At 43.7% G+C, this 25,911-nt stretch overlaps 1 protein-coding gene and 1 long non-coding RNA gene across 2 annotated transcripts in view; one reads left to right on the top strand and one right to left on the bottom strand.

The window, feature by feature from the left end:
* The window catches only part of ARHGAP35 (Rho GTPase activating protein 35), a 147,278-nt gene that overhangs the window by 103,401 nt on the left and 17,966 nt on the right, over window positions 1–25,911 (bottom strand). The window lies entirely within an intron of this gene.
* On the top strand, window positions 3,398–6,750 carry LOC144337219 (uncharacterized). The gene is made up of 2 exons (XR_013410019.1): window positions 3,398–3,887; window positions 4,557–6,750. It is a non-coding gene; the product is annotated as an uncharacterized LOC144337219 (long non-coding RNA).

Here is a 25,911-nt window from a genome sequence, read left to right as displayed (position 1 = left end):
ACTCTGCAGAGATGGTCACGTTAATCAAGGCCCTAGAGTCAAAGTGACTAGAAAGGGGACAAAAAAAAAATGACATCCTGCCAGTCCCATTTATTACAGCAATAATCTCCACCCCTCACTAAATGTATACTTCTATAAAATTCTGCTTATATGTTCTATATGGCACCTAGCCACCACTCAACACTTCAAGATACATTTCAGAAAAAAAAAAAAAAAGACGAATTTCAAACTATAAGTAACATATCCTGTTGGGGAGCCCAAAAATAACTAAGAAAACATTTGTGATCATACAAGGAACTGAATAAGTGCATTTTCTACAAAGTGCTAGCTTCATGATTTTCCTTAAGATAAGAGACCAGAATAGTAGTTTGTTCTTCCTTATCAATCGTCATTCCTTAGAAAGTGTTTGGCCAGTAATAATATCAGGAAGATCAATGAGTCATCTCCTATCACTGGTTTAGCCCTCGGACTTAAGAAGGAAAACAGGTCTGGCCTACTCTTCCATGACAGCTGTCCTAATTGCTAGAGGAAGTCACCTTGACCTCATATATTTGGCTGCTATTCAGAACACTATGTCTCTTGGTCCAAATTATCAAAAGCATACGTTAGGTAACAACATACCTTTCTCAGTTACATATGCACAGAATGCCCAAGATAAACCCACTGAGTGGTTCCCTCCGTGGCCTCACCTCCCACTCCCTGGCTCTGAATGGCACTGGGAAGAGCACAGAGCAGCTACTTTCTTTTGAATCATCTTAAAATCAACGCACAACAAATAGCTACTGTGGATTTCTAACTCACACCAGCAAGAATGGAATAGGAAAGCACATCACCATTATAAAAACCTTGTCAGCAGACCGACTCTGACTCCCATGGCATCTACTATGTTAAAATCTTATGGGAAACTTGTACCGTAGCTAATGTGATTACTGTGTGCAGAATGAAAAGAGGGTTTGGGGATGAGTAGGTGTCTCAACCCAGTTCCTTCACTATTGCATGTATCTCCCTAATGCCGCAGACCACTCCCTGGCCCCTGAGTCCATCTGTGATTTCTGCTTTCTGCTCAGAAAACCCACTGTCAAGGCTTTAACTTAAGACAGCCTGTCAGAGCCTTAGCTTTGCCATCTCTAACACCATGATCCCTTCTGGCTATTACCGCTCCTCAAGGGTACAGGTGTGGGCACAGAAACATATATAATTTGTTCATACCAAAATGTGATATCATACACACCAACCCTTTAGTCTTCTTCACTGAGGACATCATGGATTGCATTCAGATAAAGAGCCCTTTTTGCCCAGTGAAGAATCATATACAATAGAATAAGGTGGGATTTTTCTCGCTGTGTGTGTTGGGGGGAGTTTTGTGATAACGTGTTGCTCCTTGAATGTAAATATTCCTCTACTGTCTTATTTAAAACATTAGAGGGGGCCGTGGTGATTAAAATATATGTCATGGCTTGTCAAGCCTCATGACTACCTGAGTTCAAGAAACAGGCTGCTCGACTCCATTTTCCTTACTGACTGTAACAAAAAGCTAAGCTCAGCCAGTTGAATCACGAGAGCTAAAAGCCAAGTGAGGTACAGCTGGGCTCAAAAGCTGTATGTCCACATTCCATACCGGTAAGGCTGCCGGGAGCAGATGGCACAGACCGGGCTACAGTGTGTTCAATATGGCCTTCTCACCCCTTTCTCTGCTCCCCTAACCCAAACCTGCATTCCTACAGGCACAAACCCCACTCCATAGTGGAATACAGTAAGGCCAGTGTTGTCTGGAGTCACAAAGTTTTATATATGATTGCTTCTAATTAAAGATCATTTGATTTTAAGAAGTTAATAAAAAGGCCATAAACCTGTATCATTCCATAAGAATGCCAAGAATGCTAAGTACCCAACTAATATTCTTCCAGAGTGACTTTTATTAAAGGCTGCCTCTACTACTTTGCCAACTAACATGTCAGGTGGCAGAAACATTCCCACCTATCACAGGCTACTCAACTTTAAAAAGCAAAGGCAAGTGAAAAGGTCTTCTTTAAGTAATCAAATCAGTTCAAATTCCTCCTGCAAAAAATCCTAGTACAAACAAACTCAAAAATGGCAAAATCAAAGTTTAAAAAGCCACTTACAGTGCCAGCAAGTGATTCAGAAGAATTCTGAGAAAGGTAATATTAACATTTTAGTGGTAGAACACTTGGAGAGGAGCCAGGAAGCCTAGACTCTCTCCTAGCTAGGTCATTAAATCTCGCAGGGGGAGGGAAAGCATACACAGATAAAAACTAGTTAAATGGCATCTCATAGCCAAGCTATCTTGACAGCTCTCATCTGTCAGCAGGATCACTGGACAATGACGTTCTTCAAGGAGACAGGTAAGTCTCTAGGGGCTAATGATAACCTAAGTGCATGCAATTATAATCAGAATGATAACGATCAATCCCTACCCTTGGAATGGGCACTCAAATTCAACAGCTGAGAAAGCCAACATATCTGCTGCCAGGGAATCTAGATCGCCTGGATCCCCACAGCCTCATGTGTTTCTTCCCATGTATACTCTCGGTCTCCTAGAGCAGCAAGTTATCTTTCAAAAAACATATTTGATCATTTTTTTGTGTAAGACAGAATCTAAGCTGTCACCCAGGCTGGAGTGCAATGGTACGATCTCGGCTCACTGCAACCTCCGCCTCCCGGGTTCAAGTGATTCTCCTGCCCCACCCTCCCAAGTAGCTGAAACTACAGGCGTGCGTCACCATGCCCAGCTAATTTTTGTATTTTTAGTAGAGATGAGGTGTCACCACGTTGGCCAGGCTGGTCTCGAACTCCTGACCTCAAGTGATCCACCTGTCTCGGCCTCCCAAAGTGCTGGGATTACAGGGGTGAGCCACGATGCCTGGCCTGCTCTTATATTAAACCCTCAAATTCTCATTCCCTATGTGATCTCATCTCCACCATTCTGCCTTTTTCTCACTAGCCACTGTAGACTTCCTTGGGTTCCCTGGATGCCCTCATTTATTTATTCTCATTCGCCCATTCAATCATTCAACAAAAATTACTGAGCAAGCACCTACTGCTGTGCCAGGCACTGTACTAGGCATGGGGATACAGCAATGAACAAAAGAGACAAAGATGCCTGCCTCATGGAACTTACATTCTAGCAGAGGGAAACAGACAATTACAAAGCAAACTTAGGTTAGGAGAGAAATAGAATGGGGAAAAGGTAAAGCAGGGTGAAAGCCCTGGCACATGGTAGAGGAGTATGCACGGAGCTGAAAGAGATGGCCAGAGTAGGTCCCATCGAGCAGGAGGTGTGGGAGCAGCCATGAGGGAGGCAAGGGAGTTAAGAATCTGTGCGTCTGGGGGACAGTGTTCCAGGCAGCTGAACAGCAACTGCAAGGGCCCTAAGGCCGAGGAATTTTTTCTTTTTTTTGTTTTAATTTGTTTCTCATTAAATTGTTAACTCCAAAAAGATGGGGACTTAATGTCTTATCTATTCTGCTCCTCATGGGACCTCAGCACCACACACACTGCTGGCTCAACAAATACCTGCTAAATGCAATTAACGAATTAGTGTCTAAAGAAAAAACCAAAAAGCTGTCCACAAGTAATTTAAGTGTTACCTCAGTTATCAAGGCCCTGCAGAACTTGTTGCACAGGTTTCAAATCTGCTAATAAAGGCCAGGCATGGTGGCTCACGCCTGTAATCCCAACACTTTGGGAAGCCAAGGTGGGTGGATCACTTGAGGCCAGGAGTTCAAGACCAGCCTGGCCGACAGGGCAAAACTCCATCTCTACTAAAAATACAAAAATTATCCAGGTATGGTGGCGCATGCCTGTAATTCCAGCTACTTGGGAGGCTGAGGCAGAGAATCACTTAAACCTGGGAGGCAGAGGCTGCAGTGAGCCGAGATTGTACCACTGCACTCCAACCTGGGTGACAGAGTGAGACTCCATCTCAAAACAAAAAAACAAAAAAACAAAAAAAAAAACAAACAACAAATTTACGAATAAAGTTTACGATCAAAGTGAATTTAATGCCACTTCAAGGAAGATCCTAACAATACCATGATGAGTCTAACTTATCAAGGCATTATCCCAGAGAGGTAAAAGCATAAAAAGTAGAGAACTATGGCCTTTTCAAGAGCATAAGGTAATCGACAAACTCAATTTATATAGAAAAATCAACAGAAAATCAGGATTCATTATTTATTCCAATTACTTGCCCCAAGCCATTGACAGGTGCATTAGTTAAAAGCATCTTGAATGAACTGTTTATCTCTAACTCCACTACCATAGCCTCAGTTCTTAAGACAGAAACAGTTCATTCAAGACAACTTTGTCTTGAATGTACAGGTTTTTATCATAGTCCTCAAGCCCTTAAAGCTTGAGCTATCATAAGAGTTTCCTCATTGGTGTGTCCCAGGTCAAATCACTGTGTAAACTGCTATGGGTTAATCTTTTTTTTTTTGGACAGGGTCTCACTCTGTCACCCAGGCTGGAATGCAGTGGCGAGATTATGGCTCACCACAGCCTCAACCTCCCAGGCTCAAGCGATCTTCCTGCTGCAGTTACTTGAGTAGCTGGGACTAGATGTGTGGGTGTGCTACCACGCCCGGCCAATTTTTGTGTTTTTTTGTAGAGACAAGGTTTCACCATGTTGGCCAGGCTGGTCTGAAACTCCTAGTCTCAAGTGATTGCCAGCCTCAGCCTCCCAAAGTGCCGAGATTACAGGCATGAGCCACCACACCCGACCTGGGTTAATCGTAAGACAGTTTTTACTACCACAATCCCAGTTCAATTTGACCCCAACCTTCTTTTCCACCTTCATTTCTAGCTATCCTTCAAAAAGAACTCCATGGTCCAGCTAAGTTATTCTCTGAACATGCCGTGAGCATTCCTGCCTCCACACCACCACTCTGGCTATCCCCTTATCTGGAATGCCACTGTGCCTCTTCTCCACCTCTCTGAATGTTATCAGTGTAAAATAATGCCTTCTCTGCCCATCTCTGTTATGAGAAATGCATCACCCAAGCAACTACAGCATTCATTTGGTCACATATGCCCTTCTACATTCTCTTCTGTATCAGCAGAACTGAAAGCCTGCACACTACATTTCCCAGATTCCTTTTGCTAGCTGGCTTCCACAGTTAGGTTTTCAAAGGCTGGAGACTGGTTGGCAAGTGGAAGGATAACGCCACTTTTTTCCTGTTGCTGCTCTGTCTTGGGGAGCAGCGGCGGTGGCGGCGGCGGCGGCGGCAGCAGCAGCAGGAGCAGGAGCAGTGAACGACTATGGAAGAACGCAGGCAACTACACACACCACAGGTTCCAGCACATCAGCGCAGTGCTGGCTTCTGGGTTCCTGGTGAACTGCAGCAATACAGCTCCAACAGCAGCAGCAGCAGCTCATCTGTGCATGTAGGCTCCTGGGTTCTAGCCCACAGGCAGTTTTCTCATCTCTGGATAACAACCCTCTTCTCCCTTTTGCTCCGCCTAAGCCTTTCCAACATCTTTGTAATAAATCCCTTGCATTTAAATCCCTTCCTGCTGGAACTATCTAGAGTGGTTTCTACTTTCCTGATTGGACAATAACTGATACAACAACAGAGAATGAGGAAATAAAAACAGCAATATTAACTAAGATGGAAAATGAAATATAAAATGACAAAGGAATGAGGACTAGCAATTTTAAAAAATATCCCACAAAATGAAATCCCAGAAAATTTCTCCCTAGGTATATTCCAATTAATTTTTGAGTTCTGAAAATGAAGATGCTAGTTGGCTGTATATTTAGTTGTTTTTCTTTTTCATTTTTAAAGAAAGTCAGTAAGTACTTTTTTTGACTAAATCAAGTTTCTGCGAAATTGGGAAAATCCTTCCTTTATGTTTCCTCAGAACTTTATATACAGAGGGCCCTTCTTTTTTTTTTTTTTTTTTTTTTTTTTGAGACAGAGTCTCGCATTGTAGCCAGGCTGGAGTGCAGTGGCGCAATCTCAGCTCACTGTAACCTCCGCTTCCCGGGTTCAAGCGATTCTCCTGGCTCAGCCTCCCAAGTAACTGGGATTACAGGCATGTCCCACCACGCCCAGCTCATTTTTGTATTTTTAGTAGAGACAGGGTTTCACCATGTTCGCCAGGATGGTCTTGATCTCCTGACCTCGAGATCCACTCACCTCAGCCTCCCAAAGTAGGCACTTCTTAGGTCATGTATCTGCCTGGTGACTGGTATAAGGCTTTGGAATTCACAGATTGGGAATTAAAGCCATGTAAATGGTCACTCTAATTCTAAAAAGCAACTTGAAAACAAATCTCATCCAAAGCACTCAGCAAAGGATTCCAAAGCCCTTTCAGCCCTGAAATGTAGCCACTGGTGAGGGAAGGTGGAAGAAGTTCAGCTGGCACATGGGGCAGAGATTTTTGCCTCTTCCTTGTCAAAGCTCCCCCTGACCCTGTAAAGGCTGTTTCTAGGTTTCTGTAGGGCCTCTTTTTTTTTTTTTTTTTTGGTTAAAGATCTAGCTTGAAAATCCCATTACAAAAACTGCCTAGAACACAGTTTACCTTTCTTGGAAAGATGAAGAACCAGGTTAATCTGGAACACATTCAAATCCCCTGGCTCTTGAAACTCTGAGTTTTCAATCAGTTGGAGATTGCTTAGACAAATCTCTAAGTCCTAACTAAAATTCATTTTCAGGTATTATATTAAGTCAAGATAAGGATAAAATGTTGGAGGTTGTAAAAAAAAAAAAAAAAAAAAGACAAAATAAACCCACTACCTTCAAGGGTTAACAACTACTGAAACTATACTTATGGCCCTTCATCACTGCATTTGCTAACCCAGCTTTCCATTAACAAAAAAATGCCTCAAGAAATGGATACCTTGGAGAAAATAAGTGCACCCCAATAAGTGCACAAAGCAGCTTGACTTTTGATTTCCAGGATGACTGACGAAAATGGGCCATCAGCGGTTGTCATTTTCATACTTCCTTTGACAACACGCTGAAGGCTGGGTGCAATAGCTCATGCCTGTAATCCCAGCACTTTGGGAGGCTGAAGTGGATGGATTTTTTTAGTTTAGGAGTTCAAGACCAGGCTGGCAACATTGCAAAACCCTATCTCTGCCAAAAACAAAACAAAACAAAAAAAAAAACACATACACAAAATTAGCCAGGTGTGGTGGTGTGCGCCTGTAGTCCCAGCTACTTGGGAGGCTGAGGTGGGAGGATCACTTGAGCCTGGGAGGTGGAGGTTGCAGTGAGTTGAGATCGCACCAATGCACTCCAGACTGAGTGACAGAGCAAGACGCTGTCTCAAAAGAAAAAAAAAAAAAAAGACAACATGCCCAGTAGATAAATGAATGCTTGAACATTTTTAGCGGGTTATTACTTCTAAAAACCTTACCATAGGAAATCAAGCCCTACAACCCACATTAAGCACTTCTCACAGTAACCCAACAGAGCAGTTACTATTATAATCCCCATTTTACAGATGAGAAAACAGGCTCGCAGAGGTCAAGAGACTCGTTCAAGATCACCCAGCTTAGTACGGCCCCAACCGCCTGCCTCTGAGGCCCACACATGTGGCTTAACCCCAATACTGCACTGCTGCAAAGCCAGAATGGACAAAAAGAGCTGCTGCACAGCGTGAGCTCTCTGGAGAAAACAGAAGCTACTACTGCTCTAATCTACTTGCTCTTTTACCAAAGCTCTCCACTGTGAGGGAAACAGTCTCTTATGTACCTAGATGCAAAGCTTCACAATATATTCCCCACAATATTTTGTATATGTACCTTAAGCTGCTCAAAGTACTATTAGAAAACTTGCCTTATCAGCTTTTGAGACAGGGACTTGCTGTTGCCCAGATGGAGTTCAGGTGCAGTGGCGCAATCACCACTCACTGCAGCCTCGCCCTCCCGGGCTCAGGTGATCCACCTCAGCTGGGACTACAGGCGTGCACCATCACACCTGGCTAATTTTTTGTAGAAACAGGGTTTCACCATGTTGCCTAGACTGGTCTCGAACTCCTGGGCTCAAGTGATCCTCCCACCTTGGCCTCCCAAAGTGCTTGGGATTAAAGGTGTGAGCCACCGTGTGGGGCTTCCTTATAGCTTTTTGTTGAGACAGAGTTTCATTCTTGTCACTGAGGATGGAGTGCAGTGGTATGATCTTGGCTTACTGCAACCTCTGCTTCCTAGGTTTAAGTGATTCTCCTGCCTCAGCCTCCCGAGTAGCTGGGACTACAGGCATGTGCCACTACGCCCGGTCAATTCTGTATTTTTAGAAGAGATGGGGTTTCACCATGTTGGCCAGGCTGGTCTCAAACTCTTGACCTCAGAAGATCCGCCCGCCTTGGCCTCCCAAAGTGCTGGGATTACAGGCGTGAGCCACTGCACCTGGCTTTCCTCACAGATTTTTAAACCCACCCAGGAATGGTAAGTATTCTCTTCATTCCACAGACAAGGGCATTGGGACCTGGAGACTAAATTATTTGCCCAAAGTCAGAGGATTCAATATGCTGTCTCCTCAATGGGACTACTGATATCACTCAAGCCTCACAGAAGAAACAGAATTTCCGCCAGAGTTAACCATAAAGATCATTTCTAATTGATGGGAAATGATCACCTTTCAACTTCAGAAACTTGCTATTAAGAATATAATTTTACTTGCCTGAGCATTAAATTGTGAGAAAACACCAACTTGCACTTTTCTTAATTTCCCAAACCATAGAAGGGATAAGATGCTGTAAGATTTTGCCCTTAAATTTCAGCTCTTTTTTTCCCCTCATCCAATTGCAAAAATCCATTTCTATTTACACAGAAAGTATACCTTTTAAAAAAAGTCACCAAAAAAATATGAAGTTCACTATTCTGGAAATACTCTTTCAAGGCTTCAGGAAAAGTACCTTTCCTTCCAACTAGCAGTATTCACATAAATCTGAAGGGTCTGGCCCACCTATAAGAATGATGGTAAGTTAAATACTATGGGAAGAAAATCAGTCTCAGACTTAAAGGAATTAAAATGCCGGTAGTAAAAATCAGTGAGTAGGTGAAAATCTAGAAAATCTATCTCTATCATCTCAATCTCAAGGACCATTACAAAACGGCAGAGTAAGACATGACACAGGAGACAGCAGAAAAAGATACATGGCTTTCCTTTCACTAAAAGTATGGCCGGGCATGGTGGCTTGCTCCTGTAATCCCAGCACTTTCTGAGGCCGAGGCAGGTGGATCACCTGAGGTCAGGAGTTTCAGACCAGCCTGGTCAACATGGTGAAACCCCATCTCCACTAAAAATACAAAAATTAGCTGGGTGTGGTGGCGCATGCCTGTAGTCCCAGCTACTCCAGAGGCTGAGGCAGGAGAATCCCTTGAACCCAGGAGGCGGAGGTTATAGTGAGCAGAGATCATGCCACTGCACTCCAGCCTAGGCGACAGAGCGACTCCGTCTCCAAAAAAGAAAAAAAAAAAAAACACCAGGATACAGCGTAAACCAAAGTCAATTACATCTAAAGTTTCAAAGGAAAAAATAAAAACTGCTCCAAGGAATGAGTCACAAAGTGATATTTTATTTATAAATCTAGAATATCTTAGAAATTTCACATCATTGATCCACTCTCAAAAACTAACCTCAAGGTAAGAATCTCACTTTATCAAGTTATTTTTTATAAGTTCACCAGACCTAAAGAAAGCTCGACTTTGTCCATGAGCTTCCAAGTAGTGTTGAAAATAATTTTCCTTGAAATCCACAGGCAAGGGATTGCATCCTAATTGCATCATTTGCTCTTTGTTTTGAGGATACTGGAGATAATTCTAAGGACGAGGCAGAGAGTGGTGCTTAACAATACTCAGCCGAATCACAAAATGGAGCCACTTCAAGAACAACTGCACCCTGAGTTTACAGGAAAAAAAAAAAAAAAAACAAAACAAAAAAAACACCAAATCAGTAGAGAAGTTTGGTTTTTCTCTGACAAGCAGCCTTCACCAATATGAAGTTGTATTTAAGAATAAAGGCAGACACAGTCTGAAATCTTGGAAGGAAGGAAGGAAAGAAGGAAAGAAGGAAGGAAAGAAAGAAGAAAGAAAGAAAACGAATGAAAGAACTTATGTTAAGGCAGAAACAAAATATCCAAAATATCCATAAATAAATGGATGCCCCCTGCCAAATATATTTTTCACTGGTGAAGATATTACAAACCTACATCCCAATCTAGCTAAGGGATCACTTATTGAAAGATTTATGTCCCCAAATCTACCTAAACCCTGGGATCATTAGTTCATACTCCTATTGGTACAAAAAGCTTCTATTCAATTTTAAACTTTTAAAGAACCTAAGTCGGCCGGGCGCGGTGGCTCACGCCTGTAATCCCAGCACTTTGGGAGGCCGAGGTGGGCGGATCACGAGGTCAGGAGATCAAGACCATCCTGGCTAACACGGTGAAACCCTGTCTCTACTAAAAAATACAAAATATTAGCCGGGCGCGGTGGCGGGCGCCCGTAGTCCCAGCTACTTGGAGGCTGAGGCAGAAGAATGGCATGAACCCGGGAAGCCGAGCTTGCAGTGAGCTGAGATCGCGCCACTGCACTCCAGCCTGGGCCACAGAGCAGATTCCATCTCAAAAAATAAAAAAATAAAAATAAATAAAAATAAAAAACCTAAGTCAAAACCAAGGGGGGCAAAACCAAGGCGGGAGAGAAGTATTCATAATAAACAAGTTAAGTGTGTTTTATAATCTTTAAAGTGCTTTCTCATTTGATCCTCAAAATGATCCCAAGCAGAAGTTGGTGCCCATTCTTCAGATGACAGAATCACTGCATTTTAAGGCTAGAAAGGACTAACTTCCCACCCAATGCTTCCCACTAGAAAAGAAGACGGGGTCTTGTCTCGTCGCTATCCACTATATTCCCAGGACCTAGAGTAGTACCTGATATATGGTAGATGCTCATCAACATCACCTCTATTATATGTTCAAAAAGTCCAACCTGAACAGTTTTTGAAGGTGTTAACTCCAGTTCAGAAGTGATATGACCTGGCCAAGACCTTATAGCTGGCTACCTGTTCCCCACACTCCTGCTTCCTAATTCAGGGCAGGCTCTTCCCCCTACTCAGGTTGTCACTGAAACTCTAAGGGTTTCCCAAGCTGCCCCCCCCAAAATTCACTGGCATCTGATAATTTTAACTTATATCCTTCTCCCTTACACAGGTATTTGTTTCCTTCATATGTATCACCTTCATTTAGTTCCACAACCCTTTATTTAGCACCTACCATGTGCAAAGGACCATGACTGTGGAGGATCCGAAGATGAGAATCAGTGCTCTCGAGGGAGTTATAAGCCGATGAGAACTCTAAAAGGCAACACCAGGAAGCTCTGATGCACGGAGAACTGGACTTACAAATGTTGGGGGAAGAGACACTCTAGGCAGAGGGACCTCACAAACAGACAAAGCCTGAACACAGTGTTCAGGAAAAAGCAAGTGGTCCGGCCTGATTGCAAGGTACACTGCAGAGAAGCCCCAACTTGGAATCATCCTATGGAAAGAACTATGAGGACAAGAAGCTAACAATTATTTAGGTGGTTTCTTACTTCCTCCCGATACCACTTTCCTTTATACATGTCCCACCTCCTCCTGGCAAAAAAAAAAAAAAAAAGCAGCCAACAAAAACTTCTGAATATTCTCCCTGTAAAAGTACTCTCGGTAATATCTTATTATAATGGACAATTTCAGAATCAAAGGAACCAACTGTGGCTGCATACCCACCCAACAGGTCAATTAACCATTTTTTTTTTGAGACAGGGTTTCACTCTGTTACCCAGGCTGGAGTACAATGGCACGATCACGGCTCACTACAGCCTAGACTTCCCTCCAGCGATCCTCCCACCTCAACCTCCCAAGTAGCTAGGACTATAGGTGTGTACCAGCACACCTGGCTTTTTTTTTTTTTTTTTTTTGAGACAAAGTCTCACTCTGTCGCCTAGACTAGAGTGCAGTGGTGTGATCTCGGCTCACTGCAACCTCTGCCTCCAGGGTTCAAGTTAATTCTCCTGCCTGTCTCCCAAGTAGCTTGAATTACAGGCGTGCCACCATGCCTGGCTAATTTTTCTTTCTTTTTTTTTTTTTTAAGTAGAGACAGGGTTTCACTATGTTGGCCAGGCTGGTCTTGAACTCCTGACCTAAGTGATCTGCCTGGCTCGGCTTCCCGAAGTACTGGGATTACAGGTGTGAGTCACTGTGCCCAGCCAACACCTGGCTAATTTTTGTATTTTTGGTAGAGACAGGATTTCATCACGTGGCCCAGGCTGGTGTCGAACTCCTGAGCTCAAGCAATCTGCCTGCCTCGGCCTCCCAAAGTGCTGGGATTAAGGCGTAAGCCACCATGCCTGGCCAATTAACCAATTCTTAATCTTTTGGCAGTTAAGAATCCCTTTGACAATCTGATAAAAACTTGAACACTTTCGCCCAGAAAATAGAATGCACTTATACAAAAAATTCAGGAACCCTGGATTAGGAACCTTTGCCCTGGCCAGGCACGGTGGCTCATGCCTGTAATCCCAGCACTTTGAGAGGCTAAGGCAGGCGAATCATGAGGTCAAGAGATTGAGACCATCCTGGCCAACATGGTGAAACCCCATCTCTACTAAAAATACAAAAATTAGCTGGGCGTGGCAGTGCTAGCCTGTAGTCCCAGCTACTTGGGAGGCTGAGGAAGGAGAATTGCTTGAACCCAGGAGGTGGAGGTTGCAGTGAGCCAAGATCGCACCACTGCACCACTGCACCACTGCACCACTGCACTCCAGCCTGGTGACAGAAAGAGACTCCATCTAAAACAAAACAAAACAAAACAAAAAAAACTTGCCCTAGCAAAAAGCCTAAGAAAAGTGGCCAAAAATGAGAGATTGAGCCTGTTTCTAACTAGGAATACCCAACTCCCCCATTCACATAAGAAGAATACTCCTTCTTCTGCACAACGTAATAATTATCCTCAATGAATAAATAAAATGAGAGAATTCCTCCACGGTTTATAATCCTCACCTGCTAGTAACAATACAGCTTCCATTTATTGGGCTCTACTATGTGGCAGAAGGCCTGGAGGGCAGGTAATAGTTATATCCCCATTTTGTATATCAGAAAACCAAGGCTTAGAGGTATCAACTGACCTGGCCAAGGCTACCCAGATGGAAAGTGGCAGAGCTGGGTTTGGAACTCTGGTATTTTGACTTCCAAAGCCCAACTATCCTACCTCCCACCAGAGGGAACCTTATTACCATACTGATTACTGGGAGACAGCAAAGAATATTGACAAAGAGCCACAACCCAATCATTTCCATCTGCTCTTCTAGTAAGTAAACAGTCCAGTCCAAGGGTCCAGTCCAGTATTACACACCCTCTGGGCATCCAATAAATACCTCCTGAGTCACTAAGGGCAAAGAGAACCATATACTGTTGGCGACAGAAAAGTAGAGGAATGGAGTCAGTAGTTTTTAAGTGAGTTCCATTTGAATACATGTGTCACAGCTACAGCCTCAGTCACTGTCTCCAGTTTGGCAAAGGCCCTAAACACCTGATCTGTTACACCCTCTTTTTGTTTGCAACACATCAATGAGGTAATGAGATAAATCAACAGTGAAATTTCAGTGAAACATAGTCTAAATAACCTCTCCTGTGTTCCTGTTCTACCCTGTATATCCTCCATGACTTTGGCCATGACACCATATGATAGCTGTTCCCATGAGACTAACAGCTACAATTTCTGAGCACTTACGTGTGTATCACTATAAGCCTCTAAGGGCCAGGATCCAGTAATTTCATCTCTATGACCACTGCCCAGCATGGGCCTCAGCATATAAATATATGACAAATGAATGAATACTTGCACGTAGAAATACAATAATTATTATTTCAAATAGAAAGACATTTTTACTAAACAATGACAAAAGAGATGAAGATTTAAGAGCCATAATACCAAGCTTCCAAAAAAGAAAGCGTACACACTCCTCCCTTAGATGTTCAACAAGAGAATTCTTTGCACCAAGGACCCCTCCAAATAAGTATTAGGGAAAAATAAAAGGCAGGTCTCAATCTAAAACAGTAAAGTAAAACGGAGACAAAATGAGGCCATGGGGCTCAGTGTTCCTCTAAGCCAGTGGTTCTAGTCTTTTTTGGGTCATGGATTCCTTTGAGAATTTGATGAAATCTACGAATTCTCTCTCTGCAGAAAATAAACAGAACTAAAAATTCAGCATATACTCATTCTGAAAGCATCACAGACACCCCTGACCCAACCCCTTAAGGGACTACAGAACTTCAAGTTCCTATAACCTTTGCTTAGAATCTGCACCTCTAGCCATGTCTGACTACAGGCAACCCAAAACACTAACCATTTAGTTTTTCAGCGGTCACACTGTTAAAGGAAGCTGAAGCAATGGCTTTAGTACTTGTAATGTTTCACCACCTACCACAATGGCCTCTACTCGTTTCCTGATTCATGTGGTTAAGCCACAGAATGGGGTGAGGATATTCTATTTTCCCCTACTAGAAAGTAAGAAATTCAAAAGCAGGAGCCATGTCTGATAGTGCTATGTATTCCACCTAGGGAGGTGCACATTTTAGATAATTAATCGCTGTTGACTGGTTTACTAAAGAACAGTTTTTTGGGTTTTTTTTTGAGATGGAGTTTCGCTCGTCACCCACGCTAGAGTGCAGTGGTGCAATCTTGGCTCACTGCAACCTCCGATGGGTCCCAGGTTCAAGCGATTCTCCTGCCTCAGACTCCTGAGTAGCTGGGATTACAGGCATCTGCCACCACAGCTGGCCAATTTTTTTTTTTTTTTTGAGATGGAGTCTTGTTCTGTCTCCAGGCCGTAGTGCAGTGGCTCAATCTTGGCTCACTGCAAACTCCACCTCCTGGGTTCAAGCAATTCTCCTGCCTCAGCCTCCCGAGTAGCTGGGATTACAGGCACATGCTACCACACCCAGCTAACTTTTGTATTTTTGGTAGAGACAGGGTTTCACCATGTCCACCAGGATGGTCTCAATCTATTTATTGACCTTGTGATCTGCCCACCTCGGCCTCCCAAAGTGCTGGGATTACAGGTGTGAGCCACCACGCCCGGCCATGTCTGGCTAATTTTTTGTATTTTTAGTAGGGTTTCATCCTGTTGGCCAGGCTGGTCTCGAACCCCTGACCTTGGGTGATGCACCCGACTCAGCCTCCCAAAGTGCAGGGGTTAAAGGCATGAGCCACCATGTCCAGCCTAAGAACAGGGTTTTTTTTTTTTTTTTTTTCTTTGAGACAGAGTCTTGCTCTGTCGCCCAGGCTGGAGGGCAGTGGCATGATCTTGGCTCACTGCAACATCCACCTCCTGGGTTCAAGTGATTCTCCTGCCTCAGCCTCCTGAGTAGCTGGTACTACAGGCACGTACCACCACTCCTGGCTAATTTTTTTTTTTTTTTTTTTTTTGTATTTTTAGTAGAGACGGGGTTTCACTCTGTTAGCCAGGATGGTCGCGATCTCCTGGCCTAGTGATCCGCCCGCCTGGGCCTCCCAAAGTGCTGGGATTATAGGCATGAGCCACCACGCCTGGCCAAAGAACAGGTTTTAAACAACCTACACATTATCTTTTATGGTAAAATGAGCTGTAAATTCACATAGTCCAGGAAAAGATACATACTAGGCAGATTTTAAAAAACAAAACTTTTTCCTAAATTGGACCCCTGGGACCTTGAAATAGAGTAAGCCTTACAAAACGTGCTTTCTCATCTTTATGGTGCTGAGTTTGTCTCTCTGACAGGGATTTGGCCATCTACAGCATATATGCTGGTACAGAGCAAACCACAGCCACCATTACCCAAGGGCATGAGGGAAGCTGCTGCCAGTGGAGCCTAAGAAGTTGTGAGCAGCAGCCTTCCTTCTTGTTGTGGGGTGTGTGTGTATGAAATACATATATATATATATATAATTGATTGATTGGAGACAGAGTCTTGCTCTGTCACCCAGACTGGAGTGAAATGGCACGATCATAGCTCACTGCAGCTTCGACCTTCCAGGCTCAGTCGATCCTCCCACCTCCACCTGCTGAGTAGCTGCAACTACAGGTGTGCGCCACCATGCCCAGATAATTTTTTAAATTTTCTAGAGATGGAGTCTCATTATGTTGCCCAAGTTGATCTCGAACTCCTGGCCTCAGGCAATCTTCCCACCTCGGCCTCCCAGAGATATTTTTCAATAAACATTTCCTGAACAACATCAATGCCTAGTTTCCTGAGTTACATGTTTAGAGATACAATGATGAAAAGCATAGCCCCTGCCTTCAAGGAACTTAAGATATTGGTGGAGATAGAGTCAAGAAAACAGACCATTAGAAGGCAAGTACTAGGCCGGGCGTGATGGCTCACAACTGTAATCCCAGTACTTTGGGAGGCCGAGGCAGGCAGACCACAAGGTCAGGATATCAAGACCATCCTGGCTAACACGGTGAAACCCTGTCTCTACTAAAAATACAAAAAACTTAGCCGGCTGTGGTGGTGGGTTCCTGCAGTCCCAGCTACTCAGGAGGCTGAGGCAGGAGAATGGCATGAACCCAGGAGGCGGAGCTTGCAGTGAGCCGAGATGGCACCACTGCACTCCAGCCTGGGTGACAGAACGACTCTGTCTCAAAAAAAAAAAAAAAAGAAGGCAAAGTACTAAGTACCACCACAATGGGGGTCCACTCAGCAGGCAAACTCAGGCAAGGGGCTGACTTCTGTGGTCAGGGAAGGGTCAGGGAAGGCTTCCTGGAAAAAAAAAAAAAATCTAAGTCAGAGACCTAAAGAATGAAAAGGAATTAGTCAAACTGCAGTTTTTGTTTTTTAGGTGATCTTTACGTATTTTGCTTTTGGTTCGGTTGGGCAGGGGCTAGCAGGAGAATACCTCTGATGAGAAGTGTATGAAATGGCCCAGAAGCATGGATTTTGGGAAGAGCTAGTCATTCCACATGGTTAGAGCACTGAGTTGAAAGAGGGAAGTAGGCAGATAGGCAGAACTTCTAGAGGCCCTTAGAGAAAAGCCCTACTTATAAACATGCTCCCTTGGTGAAGCCACAGCCCTTGGAAGCTCTTGCTAGTCACAGCTTCTATTTTAACTTCTTACTTTGGAATAATTTTAGATATACAGAAAAGTTGCAGATGTTACAGAGTCCTCACATACCCTTCACCCAGCTTCCCCTAATGTTCACATAACCATGATGTATTTGTCAAAACTAAGAAATTAGCACAAAAAACTAAACTACAGACTTTTAGATTTTACCAGTTTTTCCATTTATTGCCTTTTCTGTACCAGGATCCAATCCAAGATCCCATATTCCACTTAAATTCAGAGGTTTTTAAAAATCCCTTTCTTTACTTCAGAGCACCACGGTTTTATCATTTTCATCAGTTTCCATGTATGCTTGCCCATCCCCCAACTTCACCAACTCACTGAGAAGGTAAATATATCCTTTCAGTACCGAATAGAAGGTACCAAGCAGACATGTTTCTGCTTTTTCAGTTTTGCTAGTAGTAAGTCCTCTTTAATCTCTCTCTCTTTAAAGATCCCAACCACCCCAAGAAAAAGTCAAGACAAAATCACCTGAATGCTCAATCCATCCTTAAAATTCTAGCAAAATCATCTGGGATTTGGGAAGGAAGAAAACAGTGATTCATCCCCTTTCCCACATTTTCACTAAGGACTCTTTAAGCATTAGGATAGAAATTCAATCGTATCGCAACAATCATTATAAAGACACTTTACCAGTATTAGTCATACTTCTTTCTGTTACATTTATAACCTACGTTCTAAGCCTCCTCCATCTCCTAAAACTCCCAAATCTACAACAACCTTGAGTAAAGCCCGATTTCTAGAATCAAGGGTGAATCCTGTGCAGAAATCACTGTAATGCTAATACAAACTGGCAATTTATTCTACAATTAAAAAATACAACTACTAACAATGGTTATCCCTGGGAGGAAGACTTTAAGGAATACTTTAACTTTCCTTGTATTTCAGCTAGTGAAAGCATTCAACAAATATATAAAGAGCACAGCCCTATGTCAGAGTTAGAAGTAGGAAAAAAAGAAAAGAAAAAAAATAACCTCCCTTAGGGAGCATAGTTTATATCTGCACTACTTCGGCCATTTAAAGTTAAACTAATAAATAATTAAATAAAAATTTTAAATTTAGTTTCTCAGCCCCACTAGCTACATTTCAAGTAGCAACACGTGACTGGTGGTTACCACAATGAACAACGCAGAAAGTTCTATTAGACGAGGCTGATGTAAAGGAAGACCTGATGCTAATTCAACCTTGGAAACAGAGAGGAGGCATTTGAAATGAGCAGCATTAAGGCAAGTACTCCAGGATGGAGGACAACAACATACACCACTGGCCTCCCTACAGCATCATGCAATACCCAATCTCCAAGGCTCTTCCCTGAAGTCAGAAGGAGGCATTAGAGAAATGAAATGGGTGACAGGCTTTGATTGTACTTTAAGATAAGCTTAGATAAAAATACCCTAAAATGAAAAAATCACATTATAAAAATCTATTTACAGCTGGGTGCAGTAGCCACCTCAGCAGTAACTCAGGAGCCTGAGGTGGGAGGATTGCTTGAGCCTGGGAGTTAGAGCCCAGCCTGGGCAACACAGCAATAACTCATCTCTAAAAAGGTAAAAATTAAAAAACTTAAGATTAAAAAAATCCAATTAGGACCTCACTAAAAAGGTGGAGGGGAAAATAGAACTGGAAATAACTGCTAGATCATTCTGGAAATCTTTAACAAGTAAGCTAAACTAGAGATCAAGAGGACAAACCAAAGAATGTACTATGCCCATCCAAATACCTTCCAGTGAGAGAAACATTTCCCAATGATCAAGGTTAGTATGTGAAATCACAGGCATTAACCCCACATTAATAAAAACAAGTAGGGCCAGAGAGAGAAGAGGGAGGTGAGGAGAAGAGAGAGCACACAAACCCAGACTAGTACTTTCTAAGTGGGAGGTAGTTTATTATTTTGCTTCATCTGAATCCTTCGTTTACCTCACCTAGCACGTATGGCCTTAGTTTCCTATTCTGAGTAATGGGTACAAGGATAGCACCTACTTCATTGGATCATTATGTGGATTCCCTGAGTTAATACACGTAAACTACCTAAAACAGTGCCTGGCATATAGAAAAGATTAAGGAAATATTTGCTATTATTATTGCAAGAGTCACAAACTATCTCTGAGGATCTAGTCTCACTTGTCCAAAAGTAAAATGATTTCCCTAAGGGTGAGCTCGCAGGGGAATGAGATGTTGTGCTGACTATAAGAAGGGGCGCTTTTGAAAAGTCCAATCCAACCTAAGCTGAAACATCTTCCAATCATGTCCTATGAATTATTATTGATAATGTCCAAAGCCATGAGGACAACTGAAAGAACTTCTGCAAGCTTTAGGATTTAGATATAGACCCATGGGCTAGGCACAGTGGCTCAAGCCTATAATCCCAACATGTTGGGAGGTCAAGGCAGGAGGATCACTTGAGGCCAGGAGTTTGAGAGCGGCCTGGGCAACATAGCAAGATCTCATCTCTACTAAAAATTTTAAAAAGTAGCCAGGCACGGTGGGTGCGCACCTGTAGTCTCAGCTGAGGCAGGAGGATCATGTGAGCCCAGAAAGTCGAGGCTGTAGCAAGCCATGATCATGCCACTGCACTCTAGCCCTTAAACCTGTAATCTTAGTACTTTGGGAGGCCTAGGCGGGGGGATTGCTTGAGCCCAGGAGTTCAAGACCAGCTGGGGCAACGTGGCAAAACTCCATCTCTACAAAAAAAATACAAAAGTTAGCCAGACATGGAGGCACATGCCTGTAGTCCTAGCTACAAGGGACACTGAGATGGATCATCTGAGTCCAGGAGGTTGAGACTGCAGTGAGCTGTGAGCATGCCACTGCACTCCAGTCTGGGCAAGAGACCCTATCTCAAAAGAAAAAAAAAAAATTATCATTATTTTATAGATGAGAAAACTAAGGCCCCAAAAAGTTAAATAGCTGGCCTGTGGCAGAGATGAGGAGCAGTTAGAACACATACATCATGTTTTCAACTCGCCGCCTTATATTGGTGCAGTTTATGGTGCCCCAAATCAATTGCAATATTAACAGCAAACATCACTACTCACAGATGACCATAACAGAATAAATGCCTGTGGCAGTTTTCCTCAGCTTATCTTTAAAATGAGAATTATAAGCATATACCTACATATGTCCCTATAAGGCAGCTAGTTTCCTCGGGAAGGGATATCTTTTATTCTGAAGTTAGATCCTTTGTTGTTGTTGTTGTTGTTGTTGCCCAGGCTGGAGTGTAGCTGGCACAATCATTGCTTACTGCAGCCTCCAACTCCTGGGCTCAAGCAATCCTCCTGACTCGGCTTTCAAAAGTGTTGGGATTACAGGTGTGAGCTACCATGCCCAGCCTAGATCCTACTTTTTATGAAACAATGGTGGGAATAATTTTTCTTTTTTAAATGCTCTCCTTGGCAAAACTAAAAACTAGTAAACTCGTATAGGCATACTATGTTTTTTTGAGATGGAGTCTCACTCTGTCACCCCGGCTGGAGTGCACTGGCGCAATCTCGGCTCACTGAAACCTGTGTCTCTCAGGTTTAAGAGATTTTCCCGCCTCAGCCTCCCAAGTAGGTAAGATTACAGGAATGCGCCACCATGCCTAATTTTTTGTATTTTAGTAGAGATGGGGTTTCACCATATTGCCCAGGCTGGTCTCGAACTCCTGAGCTTAGGCAATCCACCCACCATGGCCTCCCAAAGTACTAGCCAACGCATCTGACCGGCATAAGACGTTTTATTGCCATTCCTTTTACTGCGCTTCAGATACTATGTGTGTGTGTGTGTGTGTGTGTTTTTAATTGAAGGTCATTGGCAACCCTGCCTTGAGCAAGTCTATCAGCACCATTTTTCCAGAGCATATGCTCACTTACTGTCTCGATGTCACATTTTGGTAATTCTTGCAATATTTCAAACTTTTCCATTATTATTCTGTTATGGTCATCTGTGAGTAGTGATGTTTGCTGTTAATATTGCAATTGATTTGGGGCACCATAAACTGCACCAATATAAGACGGCGAGTTGAAAAAATGTTGCATGTGTTCTAACTGCTCCTCATCTCTGTCTCTGTTCTCTGAGACACAAGCATGTTGAAATTAGGCCAATTGCCCGGCCATGGTGGCTCATGCCTGTAATCCCAGCACTTTGGGAGGCCAAGGGCGGGTGGATCACCTGAGGTCAGGAGTTCGAGACCAGCCTGGCCAACACGGTGAAACTCTGTCTCTACTAAAAAAAAAAAAAAAAAAAATTAGCCGGGCGTGGTGGCGCATGCCTGTAATCTCAGCTACTAGTGGGGCTAAGGCAGGAAGATCACTTGAACCTGGGAGGCGGAGGTTGCAGTGAGCCAAGACCGTGCCACTGTACTCCAGCCTGGGCAACAGAGTGAGACTCTTTAAAAAAAAAAAAGAAATTAGGCCAATTAATAATCCCACAATGGCCTCTAAGTGCTCAAGTGAAAGGAGGAGTCACATGTCCCTTGCTTTCAATCAAAAGCTAGAAATGATTGAGCCTAGTGAGGAAGACATGTCAAAAGCCAAGAGGGGCTGAAAGCTGGGCCTCTTGTACCAAACAGCCATGTTGTCAATGCAAAGGTAAAGTTCTTGAAAGAAATTAAAAGTGCTGGCCGGGAGCGGTGGCTCAAGCCTGTAGTCCCAGCACTTTGGGAGGCCGAGGCGGGCAGATCACAAGGTCAGGAGATCGAGACCATCCTGGCTAACATGGTGAAACCCTGTTAGTCTCTACTAAAAAATACAAAAAAAAAAAACTAGCCGGGCGAGGTGGCGGGCGCCTGTAGTCCCAGCTACTCTGGAGGCTGAGGCAAGAGAACGGCATAAACCCGGGAGGCGGAGCTTGCAGTGAGCTGAGATCCGGCCACTGCACTCCAGCCTGGGCAACAGAGCCAGACTCCGTCTCAAAAAAAAAAAAAGAAATTAAAAGTGCTACTCTAGTGAACACATGAGTAATAAGAAAGTGAAACAGCCTGCAGCCATAAAAAAGAATGAGTTCATGTCCTTTGCAGGGGGGACATGGATGGAGCTAGAAGCCATCACTCAGCAAACTAACGCAGCAACAGAAAACCAAACACTGCATGTTCTCACTCATAAGTGGGAGTTGAACAATAAGAACACATGGACACAGGGAGGGGAACATCAGGCCTGTCGGGAAGTGGGGAGCAAGGAAAGGGAGAGCATTAGGACAAATACCTAATGCACGTGGGGCTTAAAACCTAGATGACAGGTTGATAGGTGCAGCAAACCACCATGGCACATGTATACCTATGTAACAAATCTGCACATTCTGCAGATGTATCCCAGAACTTAAAGTAAAATTTAAAAATAAATAAATAAAATAAAGTGAAACAGCCTATTGCTGATACGGAGAAAGTTTGACAGGGTGTAGTGGCTCATGCCTGTAAACCTAGTGCTTTGGGAGGCCAAGGCGGGACAACTGCTTGAGGCCAGGTATTCAAGACCAGTGTGGTCAACATAGGCCGATACTGTCTCTACAAAAAATAAAATAAAAATTAGCCAGGGATGGCGCCACATGCCTGCAATCCCAGCAACCTGGGGGGTTGAGGTGGGAGGACTGCTTGAGGCTGGGAGGTTGAGGCTGCAGTGAGCCATAATAATGCCACTGCATTCCAGCCTGGGTGACACAGTGAAACCTTGTCTCAAAAAAAAAAAAAAACAGGAAAGAAAAATGAAGTTTGTTTGAGTGGTCTAGACAGAAGATCAAACCAGCCACAACATTCCCTTAAACCAAAACCTAATCCAGAGCAAGGTCCTAACTCTCTTCAATCCAATAGGGTTGAGAGATGAGGAAGCTGCAGAAGAGAAGTTGGAAGCTGGCAGACTGGTTAACAAGGTTTAAGGAAAGTAGCCACCTCCATAACATAAATGTGCAAGATGAAGCAGCAAGTGCTGATGGAGAAGCTGCAGCAAGTCATCTAGAAGACCTAGCTCACCTTGATGAAGGTGGCTACTGTAGACAAAACAGCCTTATGTTGGAAAAAGATGCCATCTAGGACTTCTAGAGCTAGAGGGAAGTCAATGGCTGGCTTCAAAGCTTCAAAGGACAGGCTGACCCTTGTTAGGGACAAATGTAGCTAGTAACTTTTTAAATTGAAGTCAATGCTTATCTACTATTCGGAAAATCCTACAGGCCTTAGGAATCATGCTAACTGTATTCTACCTGTGCTCTATAAATGGAACAAGGCTTGGATGACAGTACATCTGTTTACAGCACAGTTTACTGAATATTTTAAGGCCACTATTGAGACCTACTGCTTGCAAAAAAAGATTCTTCTCAAAATATTACTGCTCATTGACAAGGCACCCAGTCATCCAAAAGCTCTGATGGAGATGTACAAGACTAATGTTGTTTTCTTGCCTGCTAACACAACATCCTTTCTGCAGCCCATGGATCCAGGAGTAATTCAGACTTCAAAGTCTTATTACCTAAGAAACACATTTCATAAGGCAACACTGCCATAGTCATTCCTTTGATGGATCTGGGTAAAGTCCACCTTCTGAAAAGGATTCACCATTCTAGATCCCATGATCCCACTAAGAACATCCACTTGAGCCAGGCACGGTGGCTCATGCCTATAATCCCAGCACTTTGGGAGGCCAGGGTGGGTGGATCACGAGGTCAGGAGTTCAAGACCAGCCCTGGCCAACATGGTGAAACCCCATCACCACTCAAAATACAAAAATTAGCCGGGCATGGTGGCATGCACCTGTAATCCCAGCTACTTGGGAGGCTGAGGCCAGAGAACTGCTTGGACCCGGGAGGCAGAGATTGTGGTGAGCTGAGATCGCGCCACTGCACTCCAGCCCAAGTGACAGAGTGAGACTCCATCTCAAAAAAAAAAAAAAAAAAAAAAAAAAAAAGGAACATCCATTTGAGAGGCTGAGGCAGGAGGATTCCTTCAGGCCAGGAGTTCAAGACCAACCTAGGCAATGTAGCAAGACCCCATCTTTAAAAAAAAAAAAAGAAAATTAGTCCAGCATGGCAGCATATGCCTGTAGTCTCAGGTACTCGGTAGGCTGAGACAGGATCCCTTGAGCCCAGAAGTTCAAAGTTGCAGTAAGCTATGATCACACCACTGCATTCCACCCTGGGTGACAGAGCAAGACCTCATCTCTTAAAAAAATATAAAAATAAAAAGAAGATTCGTGAGTCATGAGAGAGGTCACAATATCAACATGAACAGGAATTGGGAAGAAGTTGATTCTAACCCTCACAGACAGCTTTGAGAAGTTCAAGACTTCATTGAATGAAGTCACCACAGATGTGGTAGAAAGTGAACTACAATTAGAAATGGAGTTTGAAGATGTGACAGAATTGTTGCAATCTCATAATAAAATCTGAATAGAGGAGAAATTACTTTTTTTTGAGATGGAGTTTCACTCTTGTTGCCCAGGCTGGAGTACAATGGCACGATCTCAGTTCACTGCAACTTCTGCCTCCTGGGTTCAAGTGATTCTCCTGCTTCAGCCTCCCGAGTAGCTGGGATTACAGGCGTGCACCACCATGCTTGGCTAATTTTGTATTTTTAGTAGACAGGGGGTTTCCATGTTAGCCATGCTGGTCTCAAACTCCTGACCTCAGGTGACCCGCCCGCCTCAGCCTCCCAAAGCGCTGGGATTACAGGCGTGAGCCACACGCCCAGCCAGGAATTGCTTCTTATTGGTGAGCAAAGAAAGTAAATTTTTTTTTTTTTTTTTGAGACAGTGTCTTGCCCCATCGCCCAGACTGGAGTGAAGTGGCGCAATCTCAGCTCACTGCAACCTCCGCCTCCAGGTTTCAAGCAATTCTCATGCCTCAGCCTCCCAAGTAGCTGGGATTACAGGCATATACCACCGTGCCTGGCTAATTTGCATATTAGTAGAGATGGAGTTTTACCATGTTGGTCAGGCTGGTCCCTAACTCCTGGCCTCAAGTGATCTGTCCGCCTCGGCCTCCCAAAGTGCTGGGGGTTGGCCACTGCGCCCAGCGATGATGATGATGATGATGATGATGATGATGATGATGATTTTTGAGACAGTCTAGTTCGGCCACCCAGGCTGGAGTGCAATAGTGCAATCTCAGCTTATTGCAACCTCCGCCTCCTGGGTTCAAGCGATTCTCCTGCCTCAGCCTCCTGAGTAGCTGGGACTACAGGTGCTCACCACCATGCATGGCTAATTTTTGTATTTTTATTTATGTATTTATTTTGAGATGGAGTCTCACTCTGTTGTCCAGGCTGGAGTGCAGTGGCATGATCTTGGCTTACTGCAACCTCTTCCTCCTGGGTTCAACTGATTCTTCTGCCTCAGCCTCCTGAGTACCTGGGATTACAGGTACGTGCCATCACACTTGGCTAATTTTTGTATTTTTAGTAGAGACAGGGTTTCACCATGTTAGCCAGGAAGGTCTCTATCTCCTTAACTCGTGATCAGCCTGTCTTGGCCTCCCAAAGTGCTGGGATTACAGGTGTGAGCCACCGCACCTGGCCATTTTTGTATTTTTAGTAGAGACAGGGTTTCTCCATGTTGGCCAGGCTGGTCTCCAACTCCTGACCTCAGATGAGGTCACCTCAGTCTTCCAAAGAGCTGGGATTACTGGCATGAACCACCATGCCTGGCCCGCCCGGCAATTTTTTAAGATGGAATCTACTCCTGGTGAGGATGCTGTGAACACTGTAAAAATGACACCAAGGATTCAGAGTATTACATAGCTTAGCTGATAAAGTAGCAGCAGGGTTTCAGAAGATTGACTCTAATTTTGAAAGAATATCTACTGTGGATAAAATGCTATCAAAGAAATCTTTCATGAAAG

Source organism: Macaca mulatta, chromosome 19 (genome assembly GCF_049350105.2).
Source record: "Macaca mulatta isolate MMU2019108-1 chromosome 19, T2T-MMU8v2.0, whole genome shotgun sequence".
NCBI lineage: Eukaryota > Metazoa > Chordata > Mammalia > Primates > Cercopithecidae > Macaca > Macaca mulatta.
The sequence above is the reverse complement of the archived record's forward strand: the minus strand, read 5'-3'. Positions and strand labels throughout refer to the sequence as shown.